This window comes from Cnephaeus nilssonii (assembly GCF_951640355.1).
Source record: "Cnephaeus nilssonii genome assembly, chromosome: 14".
Classification (NCBI taxonomy): Eukaryota; Metazoa; Chordata; class Mammalia; order Chiroptera; family Vespertilionidae; genus Cnephaeus; species Cnephaeus nilssonii.
Window position 1 is genome coordinate 98,057 of NC_137085.1, and position 11,561 is coordinate 109,617.

Consider the following 11,561-nt stretch of genomic DNA (forward strand, 5'->3'; position numbering starts at 1 on the left):
CACGGAACAGGCCTTGCCAAGGGCTGACTGCAGCCTCCCACCTGAGAGGGAGCCTGGCTGGAGGGCCCGGGGCCGCCCGACACCGGGATTCTTGTGCTGCAGGTGGAGACGGGGGTCAGGGGGGTCAGGGGTCATGACCCCTGGGGCACCACCTCCCAGGGTGGGGGTGCAGGGCCCAAGCCTGGGCAGGGCTGCTCTGCTGAGGTGTGTGCTCTCGGAGACAGCGGGGTCCGAGGCCAATGGGGACCATGTAACCAAGGGACGAATTGAGAGGTGGGTGCCATGCCCAGACCTAGAGGAAGAGCTGCACGGGGAGAACAGGGGTGCAGCCAGCCTTGGGGGGCACAGGGACAAGCACCCCCTTCCCTCCTGCTTCCTGCTGGAGCCTGCTGTTGGCAAAGCCCAAGGGAGCCAGTGCACAGGAGGAGCAGGAGGGCGTGGGAGAGGCGAAGGGCGCCCCCACCAGTGCCCGAGTCCGTTTGTCGGGGCGCCTTTCCACGTGCGCCTTTGTGCCGGGTCGGGGTACGGCTGACTTCTCCTCCTCTGCCTGTTCAGAGGGAAACCCGACGCCCGGGCAGCAGTCGCCTGCTCTCGTGCCAGGAGAGGACCCTGCTCCTGCGGCACCACCGGCACGTCCTCTCGGTGCAGAGGGCCGTGGCCCGCCTGCGGCAGGAGCTCCTGGCCACGGCCCAGCTGCTGCAGGTGGGCACGCGCCCTGGCCTGGAGGCTCCGTTGTGGGCAGGAGGTGCTTGTCGCCAGGGGCTTTGCAGGATGTGCAAGTCCCTTGTAAAAACATCTGGGGAGGACAGGAACCCTGGGGGTACAGATGGAGGGCAGGTGGGGCGGCTGCTTACTGGGGGGCCCAAGGAGGTCTCCTGGGCAAGGTGGCCCTGGCCAGGCCCTGGAGGAGGAGCCAAACCCCTGTGGTCGTGGGAGAGGACCTGAGGCCGGAAGAAGCGCGTGGCCTGGGGCTCCTTGGAGAGGCCAGGCCCGTGGGGGCCGCGGTCTCATGCAGGAGGCTGCGGACATGGGTGGGCGGGTGGCTGTTCTCTGTAAGCTGGGAATGCTGCAGGAGGATGGAATGAGCTGGGCTCCATGACGCACCTGGTGTGGGTTAGCAGGTGCACGGTGGGCTGGCCACCAGGCAGGTGTGCTGCCTGCCCCCGGCCAGCCTGTAGGAGGGGCACCCAGGGCGGCTGACACAGACGAGGGTGTGGGCCCAGCCAGTCCTGCTCTGGCCTGGTGTCTGCACATTAGCACCGGGGCTCAAGCTCCTGTGAGGGTGGGCGCACGGGGTCAGAGGGGGGACACACGGGGTCAGAGGGGGGGGCACATGGGGTCAGAGGGGGGGCGCACGGGGTCAGAGGGGGGCTCACGGGGTCAGAGGGGGGGCACACGGGGTCAGAGGGGGCGCACGGGGTCAGAGGGGGCGCACGGGGTCAGAGGGGGGCACACGGGGTCAGAGGGGGGCGCACGGGGTCAGAGGGGGTCGCACTGGGCCAGAGGGGGGGCGCACGGGGTCAGAGGGGGGGCACACGGGGTCAGCCAGGTGCCTACTCAGGTGAGCACGCCGTCCACTTTCCGAAGAGGAGAGGGACCAGGGGTGTGCTCGCCGGCTCACTCTCTGTGGTTTCTCCCAGGGTTCCAGCCCCGAAGCCAAGGCCACCTGGGAGTGGGGCTCTGAGACAAGCCAGCAGCCAGTGGGGCCTGCGCAGGCCTCATCATGCTCCCCGACACCACTCAGGCCCCGCAGCCCCTCCGCCCCCGGCCCCTGGAGGAGCCCCGAGAGCCCGAGAGTCCCGCCGTGAGTCGTCACAGGCAGCCCTGGCCCTGTGCTCGCCCTCTCCTCCCTCCGGGAGCTCTTTCCAAATAAAACTCACTAGGACTGACCTAAACGCACGTCACCATCACGCGCCAGTCCTGGGTCCTGACTGCCCTCATGGGCCACGGGCTTGCTTGTAGGGCTGGGCGGGCAGAGGATGGCCCAGGGACCCCAGCCCTGTCCGCACCCCATGTGAGTGTGATCCTAGGAGATGCTCAGGGGGACCTGGGGGAGGAGCAGCTGTAGCAGGTGCGTGGAAGACAGGAGCGTAAGTAACCCCAGGCTGCCCGCAGAGAATGGCAGAATGTTCTGGAGCTGGCCTGCCTGCAGGCATTGCCCTTAAACCAGGAGTCGGGACGCCAGCCACCTCCTTGCGGCTGCGACGGGGGCCACTTTGTGCTGGCATCAGTGTGCCAAGGGCATGGCAGCCTGTGTGGCGTCCAGGCCTCCGACCCACGGTGCCTCCCAGAGCTCAGTGGGCCCAGCTCGGGCACACAGGGCCACGCCACATGCCAGCGGTCACTCTCCACGCAGGGGTCTTGATGGAGCACGTGCTCTGTGCCAGGGAACAGATGGGCATCTCCCCCACCACGCCCAGCACTGTGCCCCGTGCCCTGTCACCCCCCAGCAGTGACCCCACTGGGGACAATGCTCTGTGCATGGGGGCTGCTGAGTGGGGAGGGGCCAGGGCCTATCTTTCCTTGCCTGTGCACTGGCCACTTGGCCACCGACCCCAGCTGCCCCTGGACGTGCTGCGAGTTCCGCGTGTGGAGAGTTGTGGCCGGCTGGGCACCGCGGAGAGTGGGGCCTGGGTAGGCAGTCACACCCTCTGCACTGCTTTGCAGCCTTGTCCCTAAGCAGGATGGGACAGCCCCCAGAGAAACTTCAGCTTCGGACGTCCACCTGTGGCCCCTAAGGCCAGCCTGGGGAGAGGAGACGTCCATGGCCGATGGCTGGGTGGACGCCCAGGAAGGGCTGGTGGAGAGCGGCAGCCAAATGGGCCAAGGTAACCACGGGGCAGGGGGCGGGGGAGAGGGATAGCGGCAGTCAGAGGACAGACAGTCACTCTGGCCGGTGCCGGCTGGTCTCTGCTCAGGACACTGTGCCTGGGTGTCGCCCATCAGAGTCACGGTAGCCCTGGGCTCTTCTGGGTGACCCACGATGCCTCGGCCTTCACCGAGGGCCGTGACCGCAGGGCAGTGATCCTGCTGGCAGAGGTTCCAAGGCCTGGGCTTGAGTCAAATAGCTCCCTCCCTAAGGCTGGGGGCCTAGGACCTCCGTGCCTTGGTGTCCCACACCCGCCAGGCCAGGGTGGAAGGAAGGTTAGGAAGGCGATGATGGACAGACGTGAGTCCCTCCTGTGGCCCCGTGTCCCCACTCTGTCCCCGCTCTGCTGACCTGGGCATGGCCAAGGCCTGCCCTTGCCCCGCCTTCTTCTCAAACGGTTCCTGGCACTCATATCAGCAGCTCTCCCACAACCACTTTCAGGAGCAGCAGCCACGGGTGCTGAACTCACGGGAGCCCAGATAAGCAAGGGCTGCGCTGTTTGGCGTTTTAGGAGGTTTCACGTGGCCTCAGAGTCCCTGGACACGTGTCTCTGTCCTATGCTCCCGCCGTCAGCACTGATGGTCTCTTTGCCTCGCAGGAGACCCCCAGCCCAACCCCAGCCCCTCGTCCACAGCGGAGACCTGGGCTCTGAGGGAAAGCCATGCACGGAGCTCCCGGGGACAAAGGGGGCCCTGCAGCCCCCGGGAAGCCAGCGTGAGTGGGGCCCGGCCTTGCTTTGTCGACCCTGCCATGTGGCTTTTGGGGGGATGACCTCGTCCATCAGGTGAAGGAGTCAACAGGACAGACTTTGCCGGGTGGCCCGTCTGTCGGGGCCATTGGAGCCCACTGGGAGGAGGGTGCCTGGGGCGTGGGGTCTCCAGGGCCCTCAGTGGGCGGGTGGTCCTCGCTCCTTCCCGTGGCCACCAGAGCACAGGTGCTCCCCCCACAGCTGAGGGACGTGGACCCTGAATGTGCTGTTTCTCCGACGTGTTTCCAGCAGGTGGCTGAAGGCAGCGCAAGCCGAGTCGTGGCAGAGCTGGAGCTGGGCTTTGCCAGCAGCCCTGGCAGGGAGGCCCCCGAAATGGAAGGCCAGTGGTCAGAGGAGCAGAGGTGTGGGGTCTGCGGGGGCTACCTGGGCCCAGGGGACCCTCGGGCAGGGGTGGGACCCGAGGCGTGGAGGTGGTTAAGCCATTGCTCCCCGGGCTCTCGCTGGGGGACCCTCACTCACTCCTGGTGCCCCGCACACTGGCCTGGGCGCTGGGCACCCCCAGCCCACCCCATACACTCCCGATTCTGAAACAAGGATGTTACTCAGTGAATCAGCCCCAGAGCCAGTGGTGGGGGCAGCAGGAGGGGCCCCTCCAGGGAGCACGTCCCCCCCAGCTCCCTGTTGCAGTGGGGACTGAGGCCAGAACCCCCTAAAGACAGGGAGCCTTGTGCTCTGTGGGCAACCTCCCCGCCTCCCATTGGGGTAGTCGAAGGCCCCCTGCAGAGACCCTGAGCCCCGAGGAGGCTGGGAGGTGCTTGGAGACTTGTCCACCATGTGTTTGCAGAACAGAGACCCGTTGGCAGGAGGACCCCCACCCCCACTCCTGGCAGGAAGCCACCCAGCTGACCACCTGTCCAGGTGATGCCCCCGCCCGGGCCCCCTGCCTTTGCCCCAGGACCATCCAGTTCCCACTTAAGGTCACCCAAGGCTACTTCTAAGTCACAGCCAGCCTCTCCCGCCACCGGGCTTGGGGGCCACCCCCTCCCCCTCCCATCGCGGTCCCGATCGGCAGGTAAAAGACGGGAGGTGGACCCCCTGTTGGAACATCCACTCTCAAAAGGCAGGACAGGCAGAGGCAGCCAGTCTGTCTCTAACGACAGATGCGGCTTCGAGCCCCTGAGGACAGTCCGTGCCGAGGTGACTCACTTCCTGTGGGGTGGGTGAAGCTGAGCTCACCGCTAGGGTCATAGGCCCGCCCACGGGTGCCGCCGGACACTTCTCCTGCCTCTGTCGGGGCTTTCCGGTTCTGACCCACTGGCTCGGACGTCCCCTGAGGTCTCCTGCACTGGCTCCCACCCAGTGGGGTGTGTGCTCTGCCGCTCCTGGTGCTGGGGGCGCGGCAGGGGAGGCAGAGTGGAGACTGTAGGTGACATCCCCACCCTCTCTTCTCTCCGTAGCTCCTGCTGAGGAGGCAAGGCCCCCCACCCAGCGCCAGGGCAGCCCCCCGCCCCAGCTCCCCGCCCCCTCGGGCCTGGACTCCCCGCCAGCGTCTGTTCCTGGGACCTGCTCGGGGTCATCAGTGGGATCCCGCACCCCCTCCTCCGTGAGCGGCCTGTCCTGTCCCTCCCTCCAGGAGTTCCAGAAAGTGTCCGCCATTCTGGTCCAGCTCTCAGATAGTTCTGCCTCCTTGTCAGACTGGGAGGCCGGGGACACCCCAGACGCAGACCTGGGCTCATCCGGGGAGTCCTCTGTTGGAGCCTCCAGGGGGCTGCACGGGGGTGGAGGACAGGCAGCCTGCGGGCCCCGTCCCCTCCGGGGCTCCCCCACTGCGTCAGGGCCAGGCCTCCTGCGGGCGGCGGGCCAGCCACGGCTTCGCCCCGATGTCCCCTCGCCCGGGTCGGGATCAGAGCTGTCGGAGGTGTCCAGCGAGGTCTGGGATGAGGAGAGCCCGCTGGAGCCTGGCACGGGTGCCCAGCCAGCTGCAGGGCGGCCCTTCCCTGCTGGAGGCTCCTCCGACCTGGAAGTTGGAGGGGCACCCAGCATGGCACTTCTCTCCCCAGGCCCTGGTGGGGGCCAGGAAGCTTCTGGAACTGGTGGGGGCCTGACCAGTGAATTAGATGCAGGGAAGGCCAGCTGGCCGTGCCCTGAGGCTGCCTGCACTGCATGCCTTCCCCGTGCCCCTTCCTGCAGCCACGCAGCCCTGTCCCTTCCCTTTCCCTCGGGGTCCTCGGGGTCCAAAGGGGCCGGTGTCAGCCAAGAAGGAGAGACGGGGCCTCTGCAGGCCTCCACCGACTGCCCAGAGGGGCCTCGGGAGGCTGACCTGAGCCCACAGACTGACAGGAATCCCCCACGGGCTCCTCCTGCAACCCCCAGGGTGCTGGCAGCCCTGAGGGCTGAGAGCCGGGCACCTGGGCACGTGGGCAGTGGAGCCCCTGCTGCCCCGGGGGAGGCCAGCCCCGCTCTGGAGGGCAGTGTCCTGCCTGAGATCCTGTCCCCGGTGGACGAGGTGCTGTCCTACGGCAGTGCAGACCTCCCGTCCTCCACACACAGGGCTGCTCCTCCGCCTCCCGCCCTCCCAGCAGGCAGCGGGGCCACCCCCAGCCCCCCCTCCGAGGACTTCCCTTCCCCACCTGAAGACGCCTCCACCAGCACCTGGGAGTTACCCTCCTTGTCTGAGGCCCCGTCCCTGGGGCCCCAGGAGGCCAGCCTCTGCCTGGCGGCAGGTGCACAGGGCGGGAGCCTCGGGGACCAACTGGGCGAATCACATTCTACTGGGAGGAACCAGGCTGTGGGGGACCAGTGGTCTGAACCTGTCGGCTGGCTCAGGTCCCCCTGGTGTGGGGGGGCGGGCAATGCCCTGGCCGGGCCCCCAGGGCAGTCCGTGCAGCCCCCAACACTGTCCGGAGAGGCCCGTGAGGCTGGAGAGGGCCTGCCAGCACTGTTGACGGCTGGCCACACAGGGCTGGCTGGCCCCTGGCAGGGGGACTCAGCTCCTGCTTTGGACGGGGGCCCCTGCGTGGGCCCCGGTGGGGGCAGGGCAGAGGTGGTGGATCTGGTCTCCACCCAGCTCAGCAGAAGGATCCTGTGCGACACGCTGGCTGTGCTCTCGGAGCTGGCCCCACCGGGCAGCCCGGGGACAGGAGAGCTGGCAGGTGCCGGCCGTGTCCCAGGCCTCACGGGGCAGCCACTGGGCAGTCCTGGAAAGACAGGCCTCAGGAAAGAGTAGGTGGCCTACAGAGACATCCGTGAATCATTGTGTGATTGTGTGTGATCATGTGTGCCTGTGCTTGCGTGTGCATGTGCGTGTGCTAGAGCCTCAGGAAGCCTGGACTCCCTAGCAGAAGCAGGCATGTAGATGGTCATCGGATGTGGGCCTGAGACTGGACGTTGGCTGCTTGGCCAGCTGGAACGTGGCTCTGTGTGCGTGTTTGGGCGCCAGGCCCAGCAGTTCCATTGGCTCTCAAAGACGACCCAGACCAGAGAGATGGAGAGACGGGAGCTAGAAGGCTGTGGGGCGTCAGGCCGGCCACGGAAGGTCCTGGACCGTCCTAAGGAGCTGGGAGGGGAGCAGGTCCAGGGCACAAACACATCGCCTGGCTGAGGTGACCACGTGCCAGAACTGCGCCATCAGCGAAGGCCGAGAGAAGAGAGGCTTTGGGGGAAGCACGGGGCTGAGGCCTCCAGCTTTGTCAGGAAATGAGTGGAGAGTTTGTGCCAGTGAGACTTCGGAGGCCAGGGCTCCTGTGGCTGAGGGGCTGCCGACGCTGCTGACGGCGGGGCAGGGCTGCCTGGCACCTGCAGGGCCCAGCTCCTGCCAGGGCCTTCACCGCGTCCAGCAGTCACTGTGGCTGGATGACTGGCTTGCGCAGCTCCTGTGCGTGTTGCACAGATTAGAGGACCTGGCCACTCAAGAGTCCAAGGTCCCTTCACTGCGGCCTGGCACCCCCTGGGCGAGTGGGGTCGAGGCTTCCCTGAATGTTCCCAGGCTCCTCCTAGAAGGAAGGAGCGCCCATTTCCTGGTGTGTCCATTACCAGGGTGCTCCATGGCCCCAGTGGACCCTTGTCAAAGGTGTCGGCGGCTCTGTGTAGGAAACCTGTGCTGACCAGAGGGTCCCGTGGGGAAGGAAGTCAGAGGAGATGCGCTGGGAGGAGGATCCAGACCTGCCGCGCGGAGGCCTCGGGGACGGGGCTCAGCAGTGGACACAGGAACAGCCCCAGAGCCGCTGCCTTCACGGACCTGCAGGACAGGCCACCGCGGCAGCGACCCCTCCCCATAGGAGCCACCACACAAGACCCTGCCACCCGCCCCTCCCTCACCCAGAGCAGTGCTCTTGCCACAGCCCGTCCTGAGGAAGCCACGGGACCCTCGCGCCAATTCAGACGACGACGTCAGACACTTATGTCCTGTCTGCCGGTCCCAGAATCTTGCATCTGGGCCACAGGGGCCTGAGCCCCATCTTCCCCAGTACAGCCAGAACGCTGGCCAGTATTCCCTCCAGCGAGGGCACCTCTAAGCTAGTGCTCCAGGGAATTCATCTGTACCATCCATCATTTATCATCTATTATCTATCCTCTGTCATTCATCCACCTATCAGTCATCTATGTGTTATCCATCACCTATCCATCATCCATCCATCCATAGCTGGCCTGGCAAAACCCGAGGTGCTGCCTGTGCCCCCCACCTGCAGGTCTGGTGAGGGGCCCGAGACCCCTGAGAACACTGCAGGGCCTTCCCCAGGCCCCTGGGGTGGCCGCTCAGGCTCAGGCTGACCTTGGTCCTGTGCCACCCCACAAACGAAGGCACCAGCTAAGACCATCCATGTTGACATGGCACCGGCTGTCCCAGGCCCACCGTGGAGCCACCACAAAGGAGACATTTGGGTCCAGGGGAGATGTGTTCCTTCTCTACGTACACAATTTCAAACCAAATTTTGAGCTCCAGTTTTTGTATTGATTCCCTTCTAGTTTTCTGAACAAATTAGTTTGTAATTTTTTATTTTTTTTCTATGTGTGGCTGACCCTTTTGGATTTATGAGGCCGTGTGAGAGGAATTATGTATTTTACACACATGCATTTGGCACAGCAATAAATCTCCCACGTGGAAGGTCTGCCTCCAGTCCCCAGTCTCCCGTCCGGTGGCCGCTGTCATGGCCGTGGCCCTGCTCACTGCTGGAACCAGGGCCCCTGCGGTGACCTCCTTGCGTGGCCGGCAGCCCCGCCGTCATCTCTCGGCCTGTGGCCTGTGCCCTTGAAGGGGGGCTGCTCGAGGGGACTCGTGAGAACCCTGGCCCCCCTCCGAGGACAGCGGGGTCCGGGGAGGCGGCTGTAACATGACTGGCTGGCGGACTGTGTTCCCGGAGGTGGGAGAAGGTTTAATCCCGGCCCACGTGACGCCTGGGCAGAGGGCGAGGCAGCCAGATGTATTGACCCTTCACTATCAGGATTCCTCCCGTCCAGGCCTCAGCGTGCTCGCCTGGCTATGCTCCCCAGGAACCTCTTGGGCCAATAAATCTTGATACCTGCCTCCAGAGAAGTCATTATCTTTCATAGAAAATGATTATTTCTCCGTTAAACCCCACATTTAATTTTCCCGTCATCTGTCTCTCTCAGCTTCTCCCCGTAATGGTCCCTCCTCCACAAAATACCTTCGGGGCTCTAAGTCCCAGGTCATGTGACCAGCTTATGAGGCGCGCTCATTTCTCACCTGCACAGCCCTCACAGCCTCTCGCATAAACCCAGCGAAGGCCACGGCCGCTTCCAGAGGGGTGTGCCACACACACTAGGCATCCACTTACCTGGTGACTTCCTGTGTCCAGGGGTCTGGCTCCCTGAGCATGCTGGCCTCCCGGAGGGAGCCGGGTCCCCGCGGGCCAGGTCCTGCTGCAGCGGGGGACAGGCTGTCTGGCAGGTGCCCAAGCAAAACCAGGCCCAGCTAGTCTGTCCTGGTCCACACTGGCTCCCAGGCAGCTCTGAGGTCCCAGAACAATGCCCGCCAGTCCCACATCTGTCCACGTGGTCCTCGGCCCAACCTGCCCACACTGTACCATCGAACACCAAACTCCTTGGCATAAGTACTTTGCCCCCAGCAAAGGACCTTCCTCGTGCCCATGAGCACAGCTGGGAAAAGGCCAGTGGTGTTTGCAAAACTTGATCGCAGGCTTGGGGGCAGGACAAGATCTCGATCTCTCTCAGTCTCTCTCTCTCTCACACACACACACACCTGGCAACCTGGCCCTGCCCTGGGGCTCCCTGTGTGTGGGGACCCCAACCAGCCCAACTTACCAGTACCCTCTGAGCTCCAGACTCATAGCCAACCTGTGGCCTGGCACCTCCCTCAGATGTTGAGAAGGTGTCACAAATCCAAAACAAACTCTTGATTTCCACTCTGACCCCCAAAATTGCTCTCCCACCCTCCCCTCCCCCACCGTCTTTCATCTCAGCCAAGACCAATCGGCCAAAAGTCCTGCAGGCGATGTGACCCTTTGTCTCTCAATCCTGACTTGATTCACCACATGTCCTACCTTCCAAACATCCCCAAAGTCTGACCCTCCTCGCCAGCACCGAACCCCACCTCTTGGAGGGCTGTGACGGCCCTCACAGGTCTCCTGATGCCCCTCTTGTTCTCACCTGGCAGCCAGAACTACCTTCCAGCTCAACACCCTCCATGAGCACCATCACACTCAGAGTCAAGGCCCTAATCCAACCTCTGCCTAGGGAGCTTCAGGGTGGTCCTGCCTCAGCTGCTTCCCTAGTTCTCTCTCCTCCCCCTGGCTCCCTCTGCTCCAGCCACACTGGCCTCCTTGCTGCTCTTCTAATGTTCCTACTACCTCAGGGCCTTTGCACATACAGTTCCTCTGCCTGGGCTGCTGGCCGGCCTCTTTTCCTACCTCCTCTGAGAGGCCTCCCCCGGCCTGCTTTACTGCTTTTTAGAGCACTTATCTCCATCTCACCTGGAACGCACACCAAGTGGCTCCACTTTGTCTCCAGGGCTCAGCAGGGAGCAGAAGCCCAGTAAATGTGAGTGAAGAAAGGCATTCTAAGAGTTAGATTCTCTATTTAAATGTCAAGGTCAGGGTGGCAGACCCTCTAAAGCCCAGGTAGGACCACCAGATAAAACACAGGACGCCCAGTTCCATGTAACTTAAAGTGATGCGCTGTTTATCTAAAATCCACATAACTGGCCTGGCTAGTGTGGCTCAGTGGTTGAGTGTCAACCTATTGTGGATGAAAAAAGGCCACATGCTAGCCTGACTAGCTCAGGGGAGGCCTGCGTGGCAGTTTTGCAAACTCAAACACCTGAAGTAACCACAGAGGATGGTCTGAAATTAAAACTTTAACTAGAAGCAGTTTATAGTGGTAGTCCTGTCCTAGGCCAGTATCTTCCCTGACAAAGGTCAATTTTGACCTTAACTGAGCCTATTGTTTTTTTGCATCTAAGATAACATGCCTGTGAAATGTCAAGGTAACTTGTAACTTCCCTTTTTCCGGACCCCTCAGGGCAAAACCAAAAGTGCCTGGGTGCCAGGATAGAGTCCATAAATTCCGTCATTGTTATTGTTACCAGGTTAATTGTTGACTGTAAACTATCCTGCACCCACCACGGTAAAGGAAATGTGTGCCTATCCTTTTACTCTTTATCCAATCCCAGAGATTTCCCCCACTTTGCTTTCTCCCACCTCCCCAATCTGTCACCAATGGATTTCATGTAACCCACTTCCTTTGCTTGTAATGTATAAACAGGGTGAAAAACTGCCATTCTCCGGAGCATTATCCCAATACGTTGAGATTCCGCTGCCCCGCAATTGTCAACAGTTTGGCTCAAATAAACTCACAAAAACTCTTTACAGGTTTGAAGGTTTTTATGTTAACACTATGAACCAGGACGTCACAGTTCTGTCCTCCATCAAGGCACAGGCCAGGGGTGCGGGCTCAATCCCCAGTAGGGGGCATGCAGGAGGCAGCGATCGTTGATGTTTCCATCTC